The sequence below is a fragment of the Dermacentor variabilis genome, chromosome 8 (assembly GCF_050947875.1).
Source record: "Dermacentor variabilis isolate Ectoservices chromosome 8, ASM5094787v1, whole genome shotgun sequence".
Classification (NCBI taxonomy): domain Eukaryota; kingdom Metazoa; phylum Arthropoda; class Arachnida; order Ixodida; family Ixodidae; genus Dermacentor; species Dermacentor variabilis.
Window position 1 is genome coordinate 124,372,930 of NC_134575.1, and position 9,285 is coordinate 124,382,214.

The window sequence follows — 9,285 nt, forward strand, 5'->3', positions numbered from 1 at the left end:
CCTCCGATGCCGACGCCGCAGTATCAGCAGCAGTCAGAACCGACATCACCTTGGTACCATAGCAAAAACCGACGCGACCACCGCTTCGTAGCACCGACGTTTGGCGCACAGCTGACTACAGGCCCTTGTGGTTTCACTGTGGGAAAGCGGTCTACCGGTGACGTCATTGCCCTCATCGCGTCGAAGGGTACCAAGCGTTCCCATCCACTGCTTCTCGTCGTGCTTTTGACTGCAGCCGAGCAAACATGGACGCGAATTTGACGAGCTGGCAAGCCGATTCTTTCGGTTACCGGTCGCGCTCCCCTTCTGCGGCACATTCTTTTCCAGCTGTAAGGCGCAGTTCTACCGACGTGGCCCGAGGGCGATCTCCCATCCCACGCCAGGGAAACTGAAGGCTGCGACCGACCTCAGGGGGGAAGGTTGCCACACGTCGAAGTGCCGAAAATCCCCCATTGCCATCGAACGAGAAGCCGATAGAGCCGGATGATTTCACGACAGACGAGATTGTTAGCGCCGACGTTACTGTATCAATTGACGGCCACGACATGACGGCGCTAGTAGACACCGGCGTGGACTTTTCAAGCGTAACTTAAAAACTGGCGGACAGACTTCACAAAGTGAAAATGAAATTTTCAAGGCCGCACATTAGAGGTGCTGGAGGACAGCTACTTACACCGACTGACAAGTGTACGGCTAAGGTCGAGGTAGGGGATTCGTCATTCATCGCAAATTTTGTTATTCTGCCTGACTGCAGCAAAAATGTAATCTTAGGTATGGACTTCTTACGCGAGTACGGCGCCCTCATCAACATACCAGAAGGTATACTAACCTTTTCTGGAGACGAAAGCGCAGAACTACAACGCACGTCTTTGCGCATAATAGACGATGTGACCATACCACCGTTATCTTGCCGTCTTGTTTCCGTCAGGTGTGACACAGAGTACGATGGGGAGGTATTACCGAGCAGATAATTACGCTTTTGCTCACTCAAGGTATTGCCACGCCCAGAAGTCTCGTCAAAGTATTGCATGAGGAAACAGAACTACTGCTGACAAACTTCAGCAAGCAACGGCGATATATTGCAAAAGGCGCAGCAGTGGCTTAACTCGACGCGATTGCAGAATTCGGGGACTGCTTAGTATTAGGAGGAGAACAATACGCTCCGGCACCATTACCTGTTCTTGACGTGAGCGCGAGCTTATCACTAGCGAAAAGGCCGCGCCTTGTGGACCTCCTTCATCAGTTTCGTGATTGCTTCTGGTCGACATCCAGAGTTGGTCAGACGCCACTGGCGAAGACAGCGAAACCAATCCGACAAAACCGTACCGTGTAGAACCGAAAGAACATGAAGCAATCCCAGAAAAAGTGAAGAAAATTCTCTATGACGACGTTATCCAACCATCAAAAAGCCCATAGGCATCGCCGGTAGTGATGGTGAAAAAGAAAGACGGCAGTCTACGTTTTTGTGTCAACTACTGTAAGCTGAACCGGGTGACAAAGAAAGACGTATAACCAATACCGCGCATCGACGATTCTCTCGGCAGGCTAAGGCATGCCCGCTACTTCTAGTTGATGGACCTCAAAAGTGGCTATTGGCAAATCGAGGTTGACGAGAAAGACAGAGAAAGGACTGCTTTCGTAACCCCTGATGGGCTTTACGGATTCAAGGTGCTGCCTTTTGGTTTATGCTCAGCTCCAGCAACTTTTCAGTGACTCATGGATATGGTTCTGTCAAGGCGGAAGTGGCAGACATACCTAGTATACCTCGACGCCGTCATAGTATCTTCGGAAACGTTCGAAGAACACCTGAGGCGGCTGCTGGTGGCTCTACGAACGATCCGGTCCGCCAGCTTAACACTCAAAGCAGAAAAGTGTCACTTTGGTTTCGAGGAACTCCAGTTCTTAGATCACTTTGTGAGTCATCAAGCCCTCCGCCCTGACTCCGACAAGATCACGGCCGTCAAAAATTTTCTAGTGCCAACGAATAAGAAGGCAGTGAGGCGTTTCCTAGGTCTCTGCTCGTATTACCGAAGATTTATAGCCAATTTTTCGCATGTAGCTTCCCCGCTAACGTGCCTTACAAGGGAAGGCGTTGCCTTTGCATGGGGCGAAGAACAACAATCAGCGTTTAATGATCTCCGACAGCGCCTGCAAGCACCTCTTGTACTGGCTCACTTTGACAAGGACGCTCCTTCCATTATTCATACGGACGATAGCAACGTAGGTCTAGGCACTGTGCTTGCGCAGTGGCAAGACTCAGCCGAGAGAGTCATTGCATACGCAAACTGGACGCTCTTAAGTGCTGAGTCCAATTACTCAACCAGAGAAAAGGAATGCATTGCTGTGGTATGGCAGTTGTGAAGTTTCGCTCGTATCTCAATGACCGTTTCTTCAGTGTTGTCAGCGATCATCACTCACTTTGCTGGCTGACGAACTTCAAGGATTCGTCCGGTCGACTAGCGCGTTGGAGCCAAGGCTTCAATAATTTGAAATGACAGTGGTGTAGAAGTCCGGAGGAAAGCACTCCGACGTCGACTGCCTTTCAAGGTCACTGATTGAGCAGGAAGCCACAGAAGATGAAGAAGACATGGCTTTTATAGGTGTTTTAGACACAGTCACGATTGCTGGTCAGTAGCGGGAAGACTGGGAACTGATTGCGGTTATTGAATTTTTAGGAGGTTGTAATACAAGCGCGCCGGACATCTGCAAGGAGCTTGCCATCAGTGTGCTTCCGTAAAGTTGTTCTTTACAAAGAGAACTTCTCTGCAAGCGGAAGCAGCCGTCTACTTGCCGTCCCAGCCTGCCTCCGTCATGAGATCTTACAAGCCTGCCACGATGAACCGACATCTGGCCACCTCGGCTACACGCGAACACTGGCCCGAGTCCAAGAGAAATATTACTGGCCAATGCTTGCCACCACTGTGAAACATTACTTGCGCACGTGCCTCGATTGTTCAGCGACAGAAACGACCATTTATGAAACGAACTGGGCTGCTACAACCAGTCCAAGTGCCGACGAGCCCATTTGCCCAAATCGGATGGACCTTCTCGGACCATTCCCGACTTCCAATACTGGCAATAAGCGGGTAATAATTGCCACCAATTACCTGACGCGCTATGCAGAAACCAAGGCGCTTCCAAGTGGCACCGCAGGCGAAGCAGCGCGATACTTTATTGAAAACGTGGTTCTGAGGCACGGTGCACCAGCGGTGATAATAACGGAAAGAGTGTCTGCTTTTACGGCTACACTTCTAAAGACAGCGTTTAGCCTCAGCGGCACGGCTGACCGAAAGGCCACAGACTATCACCCGCAAACCAAGGGCCTAACAGAACGCTCGAACAAGACTGTGGCCGACATGCTGAGTATGTACGTAGATGTGGGGCGCGAAAACTGGGATGACATTCTACCGTACATCACATTCGCTTACAACGTTGCTCAACAGGAAAACAACGCGAAAGAGACCATTTAGGCTTCTTTATGGCCGTGAAGGGATGATGATGCTCGATGCGATGTTGCCACATGACTGCGGTGATATAGGCACGAACACTGAAGCTTTCGCTGAACGTGCTGAAGAAGCGAGACAATTCACACGCGGCAGATTCGCCCGACAACAGGACTACGACGCTCGACGCTACAATCTACGGCGCCGCTACATCACATATCAGCTATGGGACAAAGTGGGGGTTTGCAGTCCCATTCGTCGGCGAGGACTTTCACAAAACCTACTAAGGCAGTACTTTGGTCCGTACAAGGTCTTACAGTGCCACAGCGACCTGAAATATGAGGTCATCCCTGACAGTCCTGCTTCCTGTAGGGCGGTTCTGCACCTTGTCCGCATAAAGCCCTATTGTTCGGAATGATGTGCCCACACCTCGTCTGACACATCTTGCTGCAGATAAGTGGGCATTGGGACGACGCCCTCTCTGGAGAGAGGCAAATGCCACATACAGTACGCGGCACGTAGAGGAAGACGAAGATCTCGTGCTTTGCGGAATTATGGAAGAGAAGACGGGGTCCCAACGGGATCGTATTTCAGTTGGCTTGCAATTTTATCAATTCCTGCTGCTTGTGAATCGTGACAATATGGAGCAGCGCAAACGTGTTCTATAGAAGAAAATTGTTGTATATATATATATATATATATATATATATATATTGTCACGCTGCCACGAGAGGGTCAAAGGCGACGACCACTAACAAGACGAAAGAGACGACGTAGTGGGGCTAACCTATGGTTCGGCCATGCTCGTTGTACTGGCCATGCCTTCTGTAGAGTATACGCGGTTACATTACCCTTCTATCTCTGCCCGTTTCATTTTTGGTGGAGGTACTACGTATTGCACAAGACGGAGCTTCGAAGCTGGCTTGTCTTCGGCCGTCCTACCATGCTGACAGACGACCAGGCCGCTGCGTTAAGCACGAAGTCAGTACCCAGCACACCCGGGTCCTCAGCATCCGCGACCCCGCAACCGTCAATCGTCTTCACCCGTCCGCGCGACCCCGGCACCTTCTCTGGTAACGGCATCGACATAGTCCACATTAAAAAATTGCTTGGCATATACGAACGCATCGCTCCACACAACCGATGGAACCCGACGGCGATGCTCCCAAATCTTCTCTTCTACATCGAAGGACCAGCACGCAGGAGGTGCGACACACACGAAGAAGAGTTGACCAGCTGGGACGTATGCAATCAAAACTTCGCGACCTATTCGGCGAGCTCGCTGGTGGCAAGCGTGCCGCTGCGAAAGACCTATCCTCTCGGGCTCAGACATCTACTGAGCCGTACGTTGCGTACATTGTTGATATCCCAGCTCTTTGCCGGCACGTCGATGCCAGTAGGCCCGAGGCTGACAAAGTGAGGCACATTCTTAAAGGCATCGCCGATGATGCACTTAACTTGCTCGTTTTTAAAGACTGCTTGACGGTAGACGAAATTATCCATGAGTGCAGACGTTTCGAAGACGCAAAGAGCCGTCATATTGCTGGACAGTCCGTGTGGCTTCCTAACACCGGAGCTACGTCTTCGTGCGAAGAATCTCATTCGGGTCTTCAATATTCCACGACAGATCGCGTTGTCCGAATTGTTCGGCGGGAAATTCAGGCTGCGTCGCAATCTTCTTTTGCGCGCCCTTCTGAGGATGAATTCTGATCGTGCATGATTAATCCACATTGTGTAAACTCTGGCCGTCAGAACGCCCCATACTCACGGTCCGATCTTTAATGAACCATGTCGTGCCTTTAGTCTTCTCTCACGAGATCCTAAATGCACAAAATGAGCGCAAGTTTTATTGGGCAGGTGCAGCGCCTACTAGAAGCAGGTTATCCTAGTATAGCAGCGGCCACTGAGGCTGAGCGCCTAAAGAAGTCGGTTTCGAGAGGGACGGACGCGATCACAGAAAGCAGTAATAGCAAAAAAAGGTAGTAGCTATCCCGTACATTCATTCAGTGTCGCACAGGCTTAAAAAGTTGCAAGTAGATATGATGTTAATGCTGCTATCACTGCTCCCAATAAGCTAGGTAAGATATGCGCTGCCGTACAGAGGAAACAGGAGCAGGTAAAAGGCAAAAAAAAGAACAGATATTTGTCCAGTGAAGCACAATCAGAACAACAGTTTTACTGATGGTCGTATCGGTGTGCTTTATAAAATTCCGCTAGCTGTGGCCAGTTCTACATAGGGCAAACGGGACGGTGTATCAATCAGAGGCTAATGGAACATAAAAGGTCGTGAAGCGGTGGATCGCCTTCTAATATTTCCCTAAATTGCCAAGATTGTAACTGCACGCCAGAGTTAGATGAATGCGCGATATTGTACAGGCATAAGAATAAACATACGCGTCTTATGGTAGAGGCATGGCATATCTATAATGGTGGAAGTGCATGCGTAAGTCTGCCTTCGATTGCTTTACATAAGGAAGAGATTAAGTGCCTTATCCGTTATCTCTCATGTAGACCGGCACATGTGCCAGAATGACACGTGGTGATACCATTCCTGAGCTTGCGCAGATGAGTTTTGTGTGTTCTTTCTTTTTTCGCCCTAGTGCTCCCTTTCGTTGATAGTCGGCGTTCGTGTTGTCCGCTTCTCTACTCTTGTGTCCTGTCTGCACGCTTCACCTCTTTTTTGCGTAATGGATAAGAATATTTTGTATATCACCGCAGGAGAATTACGTAAACTACTCTTGCTCAAAAGAAGCCTTGCGCTCTTTACGTCATCAACAAAGCTACTGGCCTACACGACGTTCGTTAGGCCAGTTCTCGAATATGCAAACACATTCTGGTTTCCTCGTACAACGACTAGCATAACGAAATTGAGAGCGGTACAAAGAAAGGCTATAAGGTTCACTCGCAACAAATTTAAACGCGCTGACCCACCGAATAATCTTCTAACGCAGTCTGGATTGCAAACGCCATCTACCATAGAAAAACACGCTCGCCTGAAGTTCTTGTTTCTGCTTCTAAAAAAATAACTATAAGATAGGTTTGTCCATGTGCATTTCATTTTCTGAGGCTTGAAAAACACGTAAGAAACATTCGTAAACTTAAACAGAATACACATGCAACAACGACACGTTTAAGTATTCATTCTTCCCCTTGCAGTAGCTGAATGGAAACGACTTGATGCTGTTATAACCACCATCGTATCGATGTCCGAATTTACCTCACAAGTAGAAGCTGCAGTGCGCAAATAAAATCATTTATCATAGCATGTATCACCGTCACAAATTTTCAATTGTGTTGCTTTCGACGTCCCATTTTTCTTTTTTCTTTTTTGTTGGTTGTCGTTATGTGGACGTACGGTATGCTCTGTTCCCAAAATAAAGTGTTATTCCAGTATAACTTCTAGACCTAAGATGATCGTTATAACTACCATTTTTCTGCTAATTACTTGCCTCGACTTTTTTTCAATTCGTTTCTTCTCGCTCTGAAAGTATAGATGTTTTAAGCACATCTCTTCCCACAACTTCGCTCTCTCAACTTCGCAGTTCGTTCCCATTTCGTATATAAAGGGTTACTTACATGTTCTTCACTGCTGGTATCGTGTTAATTCACTGTAATGTTAAAACATGAATTTTTGTTCCTAAACTCAGCTTCCTTATATTGCCATCCTTGGGCAATTGTTTTTTTTTCCTTTTTTTCTATAAACGGTTTTGCCTAGATGCGTAGTAATATACATTTATACGGTATCGCCCAACTACCACGCTCTGAAATGAGACTTGCAGTATTCTAAATAAATATAAAAAATATATATTGTGAGCATTATATTACCCCTTCATCTTGTTCTCTGTATATATTCATCATCATGGCCAGCGTGATCGTCTTCAGCGCGTGACCTGCGCAATAAACCATTGAGGCTTAACAGCTGTCTTGCAAGTGGTGGAGGCGGCTTTAGATCCCTTGGTCCTCTACTCCTTCCGGTTACCCTGGAGCTTCGTTCAGGCCACCGCTTGCACCACCTTTCCGCCAGGAAGATCCTCCAGGAGCCTCCGGCGTCACCGTCTCTGCCCCACCGGCCGTTCCTTCATGGACCGTCAGCACGCAGCAGCACGTTCCCACCATGTTCGCTGGCCTTGGTAGTGACGACGTTGATGACTGGCTGGACAATTATGACTGCGTGAGTTAGTCTAACCAGTGGGATGACATGCACAAGCTTCGCAACGTCGCATTCTACGTCACTGACGTTGCCAGGACTTGGTTCCTCAACCACGAGAGCACCTTGCCTGACTGGGCGGCATTCAAACACCAGCTTCGGCAAATTTTCGGCGCTCCCAACGTCCGCTATGAGGCCGCCAAGAAAAAGCTTGATGGACGCGCGCAACTTCCCATGGAAACGTACACATCTTATATCGCGGACGTCCTCGCCCTTTGTCGCCGGGTTGACGCCACCATGACGGTATCTGATCTTCCCCGTCACATCCTCAAGGGCATTCCTCACGTCGCGTTCAATGCACTGGCGATCAAGAATCCTAATACCGTTAACGACTTGCCAACACCTGGACCATCCGTGTACAACCTGGCGCCGGTGACGCGCCTCCTTCGTCGGATACCGACCTGCGTATGCTGATTCCGACTCTCATACGCGATGAGCTCCAAGCGTGTGGCCTGCTTAGTCCTCCCGTCCTCCAGCCTCAGCTTTCGCTTCCTGGCCTGCGCGACATTGTCAAAGAGGAGCTATCCTCCATCTAACTAATTACATGAACGATAATGGCCTTTACCCGCACACGATGATCGGGCTCAGACCAAAACTGTCTGCACAAGACATTAGCTTGCAAATCAAACATCAAATAATAGACGCAGGACCTCAAACACTGGATACTAAAGCCATCCTTGGTTTTGACCTTACGAATCCCTTTGACAATATCACCCACAGGGCTATTTTAGAAAACTTACAAAGCCTAGGAGTGGGGCAACGAACCCATGCGTATGTTAAATATTTTCTCTCTCACCGTATTGCGCAAATCACAATTCATGAAGTGAAACCCGAAGAGATAAAACTCAGAAGCCGGGGCACACCACAAGGATCCATCTCATTTCCCTTTCTTTTCAATGTAGTTCTGATTGGCCTGCCCGAAGAACTAGAAAATATAGAAGGATTACCGCATAGCCTGTACGCCGATGATATCATCCTTTAGGTAACAGGTGGCAGTGATGGGCAGATAAGGGAAATTCTCCAAGGAGCCATACATACGGTCGAGAAATATGTCGTGGATGAAGGATTGAGATGCTCGCCGCAAAAATGAGGATTACTTCTATAGTGACAGACACGCAGGGGCCGCATGAGTTCTACGGGTAAACCAAACATCACGCTTTTTGTAACCGGCCACCAAATACCTATTGTCGGCAGCATTAGAGTCCTCGAACTCAATTATAGCCCTCGGACTCGGTCACAACGGAGAAACAATCAGAATACTAGAAAACAGCGCACAAGAAACAATGATACTAATTAAGAGAATAGCTAATCGCCATTATGCGATGAAAGAGGACAGTCTAGTACGGCTGGTCCAGGCTTTTGTTATTAGCCGCATTGTATATGTAACCCCTTACCTAAATGTCCAAGTAGCAGAAAAGACAAAAATTCAAGGCATCATTAGACGGTCATTCAAACGAGCAATAGATTTGCCGATAAACACATCGAATGACAGGCTCCTAGCCTTAGGTGTCCACAACACACTCGAAGAACTCATAAAAGCCCATACGATAGCGCAATACGAAAGACTCACACAAACACCTACTGGCAGACACATACTTAGCAAGCTCAGAGTAACATACGCATCACAGTATGGCA